Source organism: Ursus arctos, unplaced genomic scaffold (genome assembly GCF_023065955.2).
Source record: "Ursus arctos isolate Adak ecotype North America unplaced genomic scaffold, UrsArc2.0 scaffold_44, whole genome shotgun sequence".
In the NCBI taxonomy this organism is placed as follows: domain Eukaryota; kingdom Metazoa; phylum Chordata; class Mammalia; order Carnivora; family Ursidae; genus Ursus; species Ursus arctos.
Window position 1 is genome coordinate 327,958 of NW_026623061.1, and position 15,225 is coordinate 343,182.

The 15,225-nt window shown below is 54.9% G+C and overlaps 1 long non-coding RNA gene across 1 annotated transcript; it reads right to left on the reverse strand.

The window, feature by feature from the left end:
- Window positions 1-324: 324 nt before the first annotated feature.
- LOC130542708 (uncharacterized) lies at window positions 325-3,297 on the reverse strand. The gene is made up of 3 exons (XR_008957423.1): window positions 2,748-3,297; window positions 1,489-2,074; window positions 325-919 (listed from the first exon to the last, which is right to left on the reverse strand). It is a non-coding gene; the product is annotated as an uncharacterized LOC130542708 (long non-coding RNA).
- Window positions 3,298-15,225: the final 11,928 nt, after the last annotated feature.

The window sequence follows — 15,225 nt, forward strand, 5'->3', positions numbered from 1 at the left end:
CTGGAACCCCCATCTGCTGCAAAGCTCCAGGATTCCCCCTCCTTTCCCAAAATTACACTGGCCCAAGGCTTTCCTGAGAAAGGGAGAAGGCTACCTAATGAATGGTTCACACCTTCTTTCCCTTTCTTTCATATTTATCTCCACTTACCTTCCTACCTGTGCAAACTGTTAAGTGATGTATGCATGGAACATGAACGTGTTCTGAGATCGCAATCTTTCATTGCAGCCTTCTCAGGCCTCCTTATGCAATAAAATACCATATCCCTAGGACGGGGAGTTTTAAAATTATTATTTACAGAATAATAGAGCCCAAATCACCTCGTTTTTAGTTGCTCTTCAATAGGCAGAACAGTTTCTGTGTAAAGACTTTCCACAGATATGACCTTCCATCAATTTCTTTATTTTCTTTTTTAAATTTTTTTTTATTATGTTATGTTAGTCACCATACACTACATCCTTAGTTTTTGATGTAGTGTTCCATGATTCATTGTTTGCGTACAACACCCAGGGCTCCATGCAATACGTGCCCTCCTTAATACCCATCGCCGGCCTATCCCAACCCCCCACCAAATCCCTCTGAAGCCCTCAGTTTGTTTCCCAGAGTCCATAGTCTGTCGTGGTTCATTCCCCCTTCTGTTTACCCCACCCTTCATTCTTCCCTTCCTTCTCCTACTGAGCTCCCTGCTATTTCTCCTGTTCCATAAATGAGTGAATCCGTATCAAAATTGCCTTTCTCTGCTTGACTTATTTCACCTTCCAGCAATCTCATAAGGAGGAAACAGAAACTCTGTGGGATAACCTGACTCACCCAGCGTCAACCAAGTAGTTCCAGAACTCAGCCCAGGGCTCCCGTCACCAGGCCCCTTGAAGCCACCAGCATGACTCTATCCAAAGGAATTCCCAAAGACTCTCCTTCTGACTGCACCACCAAAGAAATGACAGAGAGAATATGGCACCTCAAAATATTGAGTTGATACATCTAGTAAAGATAGATAGTCAAGCTTAACTTTTAAACAGGAAAAGGCTGCTTTGAATAATTTTGAATTTTCCCTCGACCCTCATTGTAATTCTTGGGATGAAAAGACTAATCAGTAATGAAACATCACCTTTGACAAATGACAAGACATCATCCATATCTGTATCTGACGACAAAAAGCCATCTAACCCTAAATGGTGGCCACTCACCCATATCGTAGGCCCAACTGAATAAACACTGTTAGATGTATATCTTAAAAATACACAAAGAGTAAATCTAACCTTCCCTTTCTAATGAAAGAGTGTTTCTAGGAAACAGCTGTTCAAAATACATTCATAAGCAGTCAATGAACAGAGAAAATGGGATCCCCTGCAAAGTGCTCTAAGCTCAGAAACTAAGTACCTCCTTCACCAAATTCAGAACACTGACAACTATTACTTAAGTTTTACTTCATGGCTCAACTAGAGAAAAGAGAAAAGCCCAGGAGATAGTGGGTTAATGAGAGGTGTTACCTCCAGTCCTGACGTGGATATGACATTTCTCCAAATGGACCTGCCGCTTTCTCTGAATGCTGGTGTCCTGTGTCAAGCTGCCTCACTGACTCAGATGCAGACGTTCAAAACCTCGGGACTCATGGAGCCAGAGAAGAGAAGTGTTGTTAGGTGGGGAGAAGGCGGCTCCTCGGGCCTAAAATCAGCATGCCTGCTGCAGTTTCTGGGAGAAGGGGAAACACAGACTTGTCTTTTAGTAGTAATTATCTTCCAGCCCATTGCCACCATTCCCAGGGAACAGGCAGCACAATGCTGAAGTTGGGTAACGGCTCTGGGGTTTCCTAGTGCCACACATGTGCCTGAAGGAACAGGGAACACCCTGCTGAACTTGGGGAACTGCTCAAGGTCCATTACCTGCACTGTGTCGGGGGACAGGGGCACCGCACTGAAGTTGGGGACCGTGCGGTCCTTACTCTCGCTCTTGCTGGGGAACAAGTGAAACCCTGGAATGTCTGCGACCAATACCACAAAAGCTCTGCTGAGCAGGTGCCCTGGAGTCCATGTGTTTGCTATGTAAGGCCAGTTGACAGAGAGTAGGCAGAAGAGACTATCAAGGGAAAAAGAAAACTCAACTGAGTCTCCAAATGAACTCCCTCCACATGCCCTTCCAGAACCCCACCTCTCACCCGGGGTGCCCCTACTCCCAGACCATGCCCCACACAGGCACACAGCATGCATTCACTCAGCCAGGAACTCCACACGTTGAATCTCTCAGAGCTCCCCTTCCCTGGTTCCCAGTCTGCATCCTAGGTCTGCTCTGGGTTTGCCCACAGAGACGTAGCTCCACCCCCATGGGGTGATTGGTTTGGGAGTGTGCGGTTTCCAGCCCCTTGAATGCGGGGCAACCGGCCCCATGACTCACAACTCTGGGAGTGCAAGGGGTCCAAGACCTGCCTCCTTGGCTCAATGCCCAGCGCAGGCATGACTGTGATCACGGGCAGGGCCCCAAGCACACACACACACACACACACACACACACACACATACACTGCCCCTTCCGCGGACCCCTCTAGCTGCAGAACACCCTCAGAGCCCTGCCCCTTCCCTTCTGCACCAACCCTTCCTACAGGTGTGTGCCTGGATTCTGGCTAGGTCAGCTGCTCTCAGACTGTTCCAGCTTTGGGCTTTAGGAAATGGCAATGCTTTCATGCATGTCCAAGGCAATTTTAAGCCCCAAAAGGAATGCTCCAAGTGGGAATAGCTTTGCCTTCTTGTCTCACCCATGGAGTGGATAGTGCTTCTCAGACCTTCAAAGCATCCTTCTAGGATGAGCCCATTTGTGCTGGAATCTATATACACATGCTTGGTTCTGCAGGGTAGGGGCCAGGAGGAACAGCTGTCACGGTTGTGAACCAGGAACATTTATTTTTCACTTGAAAAGAAAACATAGTGTTATTGTCAACACTAAAGGAAGGAACATTTTAAAACATTTTAGAGAGAAATGAAGAGAGTTTTATTCAAACCCAAGTCAGGTCAGATGCCTGGGAGACACAGTCTTCACAAAGAAGGGAGTGCTCCAGGGAAGGAACATTTAGGGCAGGGTTATATATTTGTTCTGTTTTGTGTTAGGTACAGTTACCCATCACGATGAGGCAGAAGATCCCAGAAAGTGACAGACTTTTCTTATCTTTTCAGTATGTACAAGTCGGTATGACTTTAATCTTACGGGGGACAGAGAGGTTCTTTTGTGTTCTCACCTTGATGTTGGCAAGGGCATTTTTTTGTTCTCTTTTTTCTTTTTGAAACAGATGGACAATATGTGCTGGGGGCAGAAATAGGGCCCATACTTTGAGAGTTTGCCCGGTCATTTTGAGCTGGGTGAAATGATAAAGGAGGGTTTCCCTAGGAGGTCAAGATCAGGGTCCACAGATGGTATGGGATAAAAATTACTCTTATCCTTATCACCACTACCAAATGGAGGAGCTTGAGATGAAAGCACCTTTCCCATAGCTCAGAGACATCAAAAGGACCCCTACAGAAGGTTACCTGCTCCATGGTCAACACAGGTAACAGAGGCGTTTACAGTCTCTGGACTCCTCCCTTGTCCTGCCCAAATCTCTGAAGCATAGAGATCATTTACAGTCAGAATTTTAGACATCTTAGAGATGTCTGGCACCATTCCCTTGGACTACAGAATACAACAGAATAGCTCACTGTCACAATACGAAAGTGCCCCTGGATACACTAAGTTCTTTCTCCGCAACTTTTGCCTCATGGAAATCGTAATCCTAACATAGAAACACTGCGATAGTTGGGAAGTAAATAATCAGAGGTAAGGGAATATTTTAGCAATCTTTAGAGGCATTGTCTCACTCTGTAGAAGAGGCTGAGTGTTTTCAAATAGTCTTTCCGACCTTTCCACCAAGAGCTTCCATCAATTAAAAAAGGATAGTTCTTTCAGGCACTTTAATATCAGAAAAATAGTATAGTATCTCTATTCTAAGGGATCTTTAAGTCTCTTACTCAAAGGTCCTCCACTGAGATAATTATCTTCATGGTCATGATGGGCAGAGGTGAAAAGGCAGCCGAATTCGTTCCATTTGGCCACACAAGAAAATCCTAATACTTCCTAGGTTTCCAGATCAACAAGACCAGAGGTAAGAGCGAAATGGTACCCTGTATGGAAGAACAAGGGTTTTGGAGTCAGTTTGGAGATCCCACTTAGGTTTCTGACACTAAAATCCTCTGTAATTCATATAATCTCTGAGCCCTTGTCTATCCATCTAGGAAATGGGACTCATTCTATATACACCCTAGTTGAGAAGTTTAAGAGGGAGACTGCTAAACAGAGCCACTATGCAATCTCCCAAGAGCAGGTGCTCAGGAGCCATAATTACCATTGGGTCTATTTCTTTTCCAGAGAAAAGAACACATGGTGAAACCGTTTTTTGAAAAGATGACTCACAAGATGATTTTTAAACCTTAAGGAAGGTCAAGAAGCTGCTATTGTGTCGTAATTCTCTCAGAAATCATGTTGATAGACTGGTGGGGACAATAGCACCATCATCACTAGGAGAGGGGAGCTCCCATCTCCATATGGCTATGTTGACTCCCTTAACTCAATGCCACCAAGAAGGAAAGCTGGAGGGAGGTGGTGGTGGGCCCAGGCCAAGACTGCCAGGTGTGGCTGGCACATGCAGAACTCTGATAGGAGGCTTAACTCCTGTCTACGTTAGGATAGTCAGTGTTCTTCAGAGACAAAGGGCCATTGTGTGTGAGCCCTGATGTAGAAAAGGTGGCAAATATCCACTGCGATCCCCTCTCTGACCCTTAAGATATGCAGCAAAGTTACATTGAATTTTTAAACATAGAGGGACTGCCTGGTCTTCTTTTGATGAGGACTAGGGCTCTATTCCTTGGAGGCCTAAGAATAGAATCTAGTCATTTTCAGTATTTTAAAATGTAGACATGATTCATGGTCCAACATATCATCTGTTTGGGTAAATAGTCTATGACCGCTGGAAAATAATGTATTCTGCACTTATTATCGAATGTTCCATAGACGTCAATTAGGTCACATTTGTGACCGAGTTTTGTCTGCTCTATCAAATATTAAGAAAGGCATATTAAAATTTCCAAACAAAATTTCCAAAAAAAAGGAGGAAAGCCATTAGAAAAGGTTGTGTGAACACGAAAAGAAAGTGCCATCAGTCAGTTCAGAGAACCAAGTTTGGGTAGAGAGACGGCAACATTGATCAGTGAAGAGAGCAGGGTTTCCCATTACATGTGTTGAACCTTAAGGGAACTGCCATAGATGTGAAAGAGCACCATCTAGAGACAACATTCCAAATCGTATCTACGTTCATGAGGATGGGTGTATGTTCCAAAAGTTTGTATGAAAACGTAAGGAACATGCTGTATGCTCAGGTAAGGACACCCTTGGGAAAAGATCTTCCAATTCACATCTTCTGTAATGAAGAAGAAGTACTTGCAGAAGTGCAAGTGAAAGCAGAAGGAGAGGTCCTATCTAAGTAGTTGTGAGAACCAACTCAGTGTTGATAGAAGGCAACATCAAACCAACATCAGGACCGATGAACACACCCAAGTTTTCCAAAAAGTGTGATGAACCTTAAGGGCAATTTTCACAAATCTCAGTCAGAACACCGAATAGACACCATTGTCCAAGTCAAGTCTTCTCTTAGGAAGGTGGCAAGTTTTTCAAAAGTGTCCATGAATGCATAAGTAAGGTGTCACCTGCTTTACGCTAGGAGAGAACACTCTATATAAAAGCATCTTGCACCTCACATCTGGTGTCATGGATTGGGAGCATTGTGCAAAATGGGGTCTGCAAGCATCAAGATAATGCCCTTTGTTTAACTACTTAAGAACACTACACAGAAAGCATCTCTCAACTCACATCTGTCATGAGGAGGAAAGCCGTTTGAAAAGGTTTTGTGAAAAGGAAAAGAAAGTGCCATTATTTAATTCAGCGAACCAAGTTTGTGCAGAGAGACAGCAACATCGATTAGTGAAGGCACCAGTGTTTCCCAGTATGTGTGTTGAACATTAATTAAACTGCCATAGACGTAACTCTCAGTAAGAAGAGGGTATGGAAAGGGTCCTCCGAATCCTAACGTCTGTCACGATGATGGATGCATGTTTCCGAGTGGGAATGAAAGCATAAGGAAAGGGCCATTAACCAGTCTTTAAGAAAGAACAATGTGGCAGGATACAAAATCAATGCTCAGAAATCAGTTGCATTTCTATAAACAAATAATGCGACTGAAGAAAGAGAAATTAGGGAATCCATCCCATTTGCAAGAGCACCAAAAACCATATGTTACCTTTGCATTAAGTTAACCGAGACTTAAAGGATCTGTATTCTAAAACTACAAATCACTCTTGAAAGACATTGAGGAAGACAAGAAAAGATGGAATAATATTCCATGCTCATGGATCAGAAGAACTAACATAGTTAAAATGTCCATGCTATCCAGAGCAATCTACACATTCAATGCTATCCTGATCAAAATACCGATGACATTTTTCAAAGAACTGGAACAAATAGTCCTTAAATTTGTATGGAACCAGAAAAGGCCCCAAATCTCCAAGGAACTGTTGATAAGGAAAAACAAAGCTGAGGGCATCATAATGCCGGATTTCGAGCTGTACTACAAAGCTGTGATCACAAAGACAGCATGTACAAGAACAGACACATAGACCAATGGAACAGAATAGAGAACCCAGAAATGGACCTTCAGCTCTTTGGGCAACTAATCTTTGATAAAGCAGGAAAAAACATCCGGTGGGAAAAAGACAGTCTCTTCAATAAATGGTGCTGGGAAAATTGGACAGCTACATGCAAAAGAATGAAACATGACCACTCTCTCACACCATACACAAAAATAAACTCCAAATGGATGAAAGACCTTGAAGTGAGACAGGAATCCATCAAAATCCTAGAGGAGAACATAGGCAGCAACCTCCACGACATTGGCCAAAGTAAACTTTTTCATGACACATATCCAAAGGCAAGAGAGACAGAAGATAAAACGAATTTGTGGGGCTTCATCAAGACAAAAAGCTTCTGCACTGCCAAGGAAACAGTAAAAAAAACTAAGCACCAGCCCACGGAATGGGAGAATTTGTAAATGACATTATAGATAAAAGACTGGTATTCAAGATCTACAAAGAACTCCTCCAACTCAATACACAAGAAAAAAATAAGCAAATTATAATATGGGCAGAAGATGTGAACAGACACTTTTCCAATGAAGATGTACAAATGGCTAACAGACACATGAAAAAATGTTCAAAATCATTAGCCATCAGGGAAATTCAAATCAAAACCACACTGAGATAATACCTTATGCCAGTTAGAATGGCAAAAATTGACAAGGCAAGAAACAACAATTGTTGGAGAGGATGTGGAGAAAGGGGATCCCTCCCACTCTGTTGGTGGGAATGCAAGTTGGTATAGCCACTCTGGAAAACAGTGTGGAGGTCCCTTAAAAAGTTAAAAAGTGAGCTACCCTATGATCCAGCCATTGCACTACTGGGTATTTACCTCAAAGATACAGACGTGGTGAAGAGAAGGGCCATATGCACCCCAATGTTCATAGCAGCAATGTCCACAATAGCTAAATCGTGGAAGGAACCGACATGCCCTTCAAGAGATGACTGGAGTAAGAAGTTGTGGTCCATATATACAATGGCATATTACTCAGGTAACAGAAAGAACGAGTTCTCAACATTTGCTGCAACATGGACGGCACTGGAGGAGATAATGCTAAGTGAAATAAGTCAAGCAGAGAAAGACAATTATCATATGATTTCTCTCATCTATGGAACATAAGACCTCGGAAGATCGGTAGGGGAAGAAAGGGATAAAGAAAGGGGGGTAATCAGAAGGGGGAATGAAGCATGAGAGACCATGGACTCTGAGAAACAAACTGAGGGCTTCAGAGAGGATTGCGGTGGGGGATTGGGATAGACTGGTGATGGGTAGTAAGGAGGGCACGTATTGCATGGTGCCTTGGGTGTCATACGCAACTAATGAATCATCGAACTTTACATTGGAAACCCGGGATGTACTGTATGGTGACTAACATAATATTAAAAAAAAACTTAAAAAAAATTGTATCAAAGCCATCTTTCAACTCATGTCTACGACTCACCCTGCCTCCCCACCGACATTGGGCCCGCTGGTGCGTCGCTGGTCATTCAGGGTGGGAGAACGGGCAGAGCCCTCAAGACTCCGGTGAATTTTGAAGGCCATCTGCGCCAAAACACTGGGGCCCACGCTGGAGCTTGCCAGCACCCTCACCTCGGCCCGCCCCTCCGCTCTGCGCTCTCCGCACAGCTGGCGGATCGGGCCTGCCAGCCTCCTGGGGGCTAACTCTAACCCTAGGTCGGCCCAAGAGAGGGGCCCCTCCAAAGGGGCCTGCTGCCACAATGCCAGGGATTGGGGACCCCCGAGCCACAGCACCAGACTCACCCTGCCGCACCGCTGGCACACGAGCCGCTAGGGGTACCGCCGTTCATTCAGGGCGGGAGAACGGGCAATGCTCACCATGCCCACGGCGACTTTCAAAGGCCCCCGGCACCAAAACGCTGGGGCCCACGCTCCGGTTTGCCAGCACGTTCACCTGGGCCTGTGCTCCACTTGGCGCACAGCCGGCGGTTCGGGCCTGCCAGCCTCCTGGGGGCTAACCCTGACCCTAGGTTGGCCCCCGAGAGGCCCCTCCCAAGGGGCCTGGCACCACAATGCCAGGGATTGGGGACCCCAGAGCCCCAGCGCGGGACTCACCCTGCTGCCCCTCCGCCACCCAAGCCACTAGGGGCGCTGCCGGTCATTCAGGGCGGGAGAAACGGCAGGGCCCTCCGAGCCGCCCCCGACCTTCGAAGGCACCCGCACAAACAAGCTTGGGCTATTGCTCAGGCTCCCCAGCGCCCTCACCTCAGCCCAACACTCCGGGAGCCGCACAGCCGCGGATCGGGCCTGCTGGCCTCCTGGAGGCTAACCCTAACCCTAGGCCAGCCCCAGAGGGACCCATCCCAAGGAGCCTGGCGCTGCAACGCTGGGGATTGGGGACCCTCGAGCCTCACACCGGACTAACCCTGCCGCCGTGCCACCACCCGGGCCGCTAGGTGTGCCGCCGGTCATTCAGGGCGGGAGAAGGGGCAGGGCCCTCTGAGCCCCCAGTTAACTTTAAAGGCCCCCCGCGCCAAATCGCGGGGGCCCACGCTCCCGCTCACCAGCGCCTTTACTTCAGCCCATCCCTCCGCTCGCCATCTAGCCGGCGTATCGGGCCTGCCGGCCTCCTGGGAGCTAACCCTAACCCAAGATCGGCCCAAGAGGGGCCACTCCCAAGGGGTCTGGCGCGGGAATGCTGGGGATTGTGGACCTCTGAGCCACAGCGCCGGACTCACCCTGCCGCACTGCCGCCACCCGGGCCACTAGGGGCACTGCTGGTCATTCAGGGCGGGAGAACGGGCAGGGCCCTAGGAGCCCCCAGCGACCTTCAGAGGACCCCCACGCCAAAACGATGGGGCCCATGCTCCCGCTAACCTGCGCCCTCACTTCGGCCCGCCCTCCGCTCGCTGCACAGCTGGCGAATCGGGGCTGCCGGCCTCCTGGGGGCTAACCCTAACCCTAGGTCGGCCCCCGAGGGGCCCCTCCCAAAGAGACTGCCGCCGAATGCCGGGGATTGGGGACCCCCGAGTCGCAATGCTGGATTCACCCTTGCGCCCCGCCGACACCCGGGCCACTAGGGCACTGCCGATCATTCAGGGCGGGAGAACAGGCAGGGCCCTCCCTGCCCCGGTAACCTTCGAAGGCCCCCAGCGCCAAAAAGCTGGGGCCCACTCTCCCGCTCGCCAGAGCCCTGATCTTCGACCGCGCTTCCGCTCGCCCCAGATGGCGGATCGTGCCTGCCGGCCTCCAGGGGCTAACCTTTACCCTAGGTCGGCCCCTGAGGGGCCCCTCCCAAGGGGCCTGGCGCTGCAACGCTGGGGATTGGGGACCCCCGAGCCCCAGCGCCAGACTCATCCTGCCACCCCGCCGTCACCCGGGCCGCTAGGGGCGCTGCTGATCATTCATGGCGGGAGAACTGGCAGGGCCCTCCGAGGCGCGGCGACCTTCTAAGCCCCCCCTGCCAAATGCTTGGGCCTACGCTTCCCTCGCCAGCGCCCTCACATCGGCTTGCCCCTCCGCTCGTGGAACAGCAGAGGGATCGGGCCTGCCGGCCTCCTGGGGGCTAAGCCTGACCCTAGGTCGGCCCCCAAGGGGCCCTTCCCAAGTGGCTTGGCGCCAAACGCAGGGGATTGGGGACCCCTGAGCTGCAGCGCCGGACTCACCCTGCCGCCAAGCCGACACTGGGCCTGCTGGGGCGTCGCCGGTCATTCACGGTGGGAGATCCGGCAGGGCCCTCAAGACTCCGGCGTCTTTCGAATGCCATCCACGCCAAAACGCCGGGGCCGATGCTCACGCTCGACAGCGCCCTCAACTTGGCCCGCCTCTCTGCTCACCGCACAGCCGGCGGATCGGGACTTCCGGCCTCCTGGGGGCTAACTCTAACCCTAGGTCGGCCCCAGAGGGTTCCCTCCAAGGGGCCTGGTGCCGCAACGCTGGGGATTGGGGATCCCCGAACCATAACGCCGGACTCACCCTGCTGCCCCGCTGCCACCCGGGCCGCTAGGGGCACCGTCAGTCATTCAGGTCAGGAGAACGGGCAGGGCCCTCCGAGCCCCCAGTGACCTTCGAAGGCCCCCACAGCCAAAACGCTGGGGCCCACGCTCCTGCTCTCCAGCGACCTGACCTCGGCCCACCCCTCCACTTGCCGCACAGGCGGCGGATTGAGCCTGCCGCCTGCTGGAGGGTAACCCTAACCCTAGGTTTTCCCCCCGAGGGGCCCATCCTAGGGGCCTGGCGCCGCAACGCCTGGGATTGGGGATTCCGGAGCCACAGCGCCGGACTCACCATGCCGCCCCACCGCCACCTGGGCCCCTAGGGGCGCCACCGGTCATTCAGGGCAGGAGAACGGGTAAGGCCCAACTAGGCCCTGGAGACCTTCTAAGGCCCCCCCGTGCCAAAACGCTGGGTACTACGCTCCCGCTCGCCAGCGCTCTCACCTCAGCCCACTCCTCCGCTTGCTGCACAGCGGCAGATCGGGCCTGCTGGCTTCCTGGGTGCTAACACATACCCTAGGTCAGTCCCTGAGGGTCCACTCCCAAGGGGCGTGGCCCCGCAAGGCCCGGGATGGGGACCCCTGAGCCCCAGCAATGTACTCAACCTGCCGCTCCGCCACCACCCAGGCCACTTGGGGCGCCGCCGGTCATTTAGGGCGGGGGAACGGGCAGGGCCCTCCGAGCCCCCGGCGACGTTCGTAGGTCCCCCGCACCAAAACGCTGAGGCCCACGCTCCCGCTCTCCAGCGCCCTCACCTCGGCCCGCCCCCCCCCCCCCCAGCTGCACAGCCAGCGGATCCAGCCTGCCAGGCTCCTCAGGGATAACCCTAACCCTAGGTGGGCCCCAGAGTGGCCTCTCCCAAGAGGCCTGGTGCCGCAACGCCAGGGATTGGGGACCCGCAAGCCGCAGCGCCGGGCTCACCCCGCCGCCACGCGGGCCGCTAGGGGCGCCGCCGGTCATTCAGGGCGGGATAACCGGTAGGGCCCTCCGAGCCCCTGGTGAAATACGAAGGCCCCCCACGCCAAAATGCTGGATACCACGCTACGGTTCGACTGCGCCCTACCACGGTCCATCCCTCCGCTCACCGCACAGCCGGCGGATCGGGTCTGCCGGCCTCCTGGGGGCTAACCTAACCTTAGGACAGTCCCCGAGGGGCCCCTCCCAAAGGGCCTGGCGCTGCAACGCTGGGGATTGGGGACCCCCGAGCCCCAGCGCCGGACTGACCCTGCCACCCCGCCGCCACCCGGGGCGCTGGGGGCGTCGCTGGTCCTTCATGGCGGGAGAACGGGCAGGGCCCTCCGAGCCCCCTGTGACCTTCGAAGGCCCCCCAAGCCAAAATGTTGGGGCCCACGCTCCCACTCGCCAGCGACCTCATCTTGGCTCACCCCTCCATTCGCCGCAGAGCCGGTGGATTGAGGCTGCCGGCCTCCTGGGGGCTAACCCTAACCCTAGGTTGGCCCCCGAGGGGCCCCTCCCAAAGGGACTGCCACGGAACGCCAGGGATTGGGGACCCCCGAGTCGCAACGCTGGACTCACCCTTCCACCCCGCCAACACCGGGCCGCTAGGGCACCACCGATCATTCAGGGTGGGAGAACAGGCAGGGCCCTCCCTGCCCTGGTGACCTTCGAAGGCCCCCAGCGCCAAAACGCTGGGGCCCACTCTCCTGCTCGTCAGCTCCCTGATCTTCGACCGCGCCTCCGCTCGCCACAGACGGCAGATCGTGCCTGCCAGGCTCCAGGGGCTAACTTTTACCTTAGGTCGGCCCCGGAAGGGCCTCTCCCAAGGGGCCTGGAGACGCAACGCCGGGCATTGGGGACCCCTGAGCCTCAGTGCCAGATTCACCCTGCTGCCCCGCCGCCACTCAGGCCGCTAGGGGCGCCTCCAGTCATTCAGGGCGGGAGGAGGGGCAGGGCCCTTCGAGCCCCCAGCGACGTTTGAAGGCCTCCCACTTCAAAACGCTTGGGCCCACACTCCCTCTCGCTAGCGCCCTCACCTTGGCCCGCCCCTCCGCTTGCTGCACAGCCGGCAGATCAGGCCTGCCGACCTCCTGGGGGCTAACCCTAACCCTAGGTCGGCACCCGAGGCGTCCCTCCCAAGGGACCTGGCGCCACAACGCCGGGGATTGGGTACGACCGAGCCCCAGCGTCGGACTCACCCTGCAGCCCCGCCGCCACTCAGGCCGCTAGGGGTGCTGCCTTTCATTCAGGGCGGGAGAACAGGCAGGGCCCTCCGAGGCCCCGGTGATCTTCAAAGGCCCGTTGTGCCAAAACGCCAGGGCCCACGGTTTCGCTCGCCAGCGCCTTAACCTCGGCCCGCCCCTCCGTTCACGGCCTAGCCGGAGTATTGGGCCTGACGGCCTCCTGGGAGCTAACTCTAACCCTTGGTCGGCCCCCGAGGGGCCCCTCCCAAGGGGCCTGGCACCGAACTCAGGGGATTGGGGACCCCCGAGCTGCAGCGCGGGAATCACCCTGCCACCAAGCCCACACCGGGCCCGCTGGGGCGTCGCCGGTCATTCAGGGTTGGTAAATAGGCAGGGCCCTCGAGACTCTGGCGACTTTCGAAGGTCATCCGCACCAAAACGCTGGGTCCCAAGCTCGCGCTCACCAGTGCCCTCAACTCGGCCCGCCCCTCCGCTCACTGCAGAGTTGGTGGATCCGGCCTACCGGCATCCTGGGGGTAACTCTAACCCTACGTTGGCCCCAGAGGGGCCCATCTGAAGGGGCCTGCCGCCGCAACGCCGGGGATTGGGGACCCCCAAGCCTCAGCACCGGAATTACCCTGCCGCCCCGCCGCCACCCAGGCTGCTAGGGCTGCCGTCATTCATTCAGGGTGGGAAAATGGGCAGGGCCCTCCGAGCCCTCGGTGAACTTCGATAGCAGCCGCGCTAAAACGCTGGGGCCCACGCTCCTGCTCGCCAGCGCCCTCACCTAGGCCCGCCCCTCCGCTCCCCGCACAGCAGCGGATCGGGCCTGCCAGCCTCCTGGGGGCTAACCCTAACCCTAGATCGGCCCACGAGGGGTCCCTCCCAAGGGGCCTGGCGCCGCAACGCCGGGGATTGGGGACCACCGAGTTGCAACGCTGGACTCACTCTTATGCCCCGCCGACACCCGGGCCCCTAGGGTGCCGCTGATCGTTCAGGGCGGGAGAATGGGCAGGGCCCTCTGAGCCCTCGGCGACTTTCGATAGCAGCCTGTGCCAAAACGCTGGGGCCCACGCTCCCGCTCGCCAGCGCCCTCACCTCGGCCCACCCATCCGCTCGCCGCACAGCAGCGGATCGGGCCTGCCGGCCTTCTGGGGGCTAACCCTAACCCTAGGTCGGCCCCCAAGTGGCCCCTTCCAAGGGGCCTGGCGCCACAACGCTGGGGATTTGCGACCCCCAAGCCCCAGTGCCGGACTTACCCTGCCGCCCCGCAACCACCCGGGCCGCCAGTGGCGCCACTGGTCATTCAGGGTGGAGGACCGTGCAGGGCGATCCGAGCCCCCAGCGTCCTTCAAAGGGCCCCCACGCCAAAACGCTTGGGCCCAGGCTCCCGCTCACCAGCGCCCTCACCAGGGCCCGCCCCTCCGCTCGACGCACAGTGGGCAGATAGGGCCTGCCGGCCTTCTGGGGGCTAACCCTAACCCTAGGTCAGCCCCCGAGGGGCCCCTCCCAAAGGGCCTGCACCACAAAGCCGGGGATTGGCGACCCCCGCGCCCCAGCACCAGACTCACCCTGCCGCCCTGCTGCCACCTGGGCCGCTAGGGGTGCCGCCAGTCATTCAGGGCGGAGGAACAGGCAGGGCCCTCCAAGACCCTGGCAAACTCTGAATGCCCCTGAGTCAAAATGCTTTGGCCCATGCTCCCACGCGCCAGCGCCCTCACCTCGGCCCGCCCCTCCGCTCACTGCACAGCTGGCGGATCGGGCCTGTCATCCTCCTGGGGGCAATCCCTAACCCTAGTTTGGCCCCCGAGGGGCCTCTCTCAAGGGGACTGGCGCTGAACGCTGGGGATTGGGGACCCCCGAGCCTCAGCACCGAACTCACCCTGCTGCCCCGCTGGCACCCGAGCCGCTAGGGGTACCACCATTCATTCAGGGTGGGAGAACGGGCAGGGCCCTCCGAGCCACCGATGACCTTCGAAGGCCCCCCACGCCAAAACGCTGAGACCCACGCTCCCATCGCCAGCGCCCTCACCTCAGCCCTTCCCACCGCTCACCGCAGAGCTGGCAGATCAGGCCTGCTGGCCTCCTGGGGTCTAACCCTAACCCTAACTCTAAACCTAAACCCTAAACCCTAACCTTAACCCTAACCCCTAAACCTAACCCTACCCTCAACCCTACACCTTCCCCTAAACCTACCCATAACCCGTACCCTAACCCTAACCCGTACCCTAACCCTTACCCTAACCCTAAACCGTACCCTAACCTGTACCCTAACCCGTATTCTAACCCTAACACATACCCTATCCTGTACCCTAACCCTAACACGTACCCTAATCCGTACCCTAACCCTAACCCAAACCCATACCCTAACACTATCCCTAAACCGTCCCCTAACTCGTACCCTAACCCAGAACCCTAAACCCTGAAC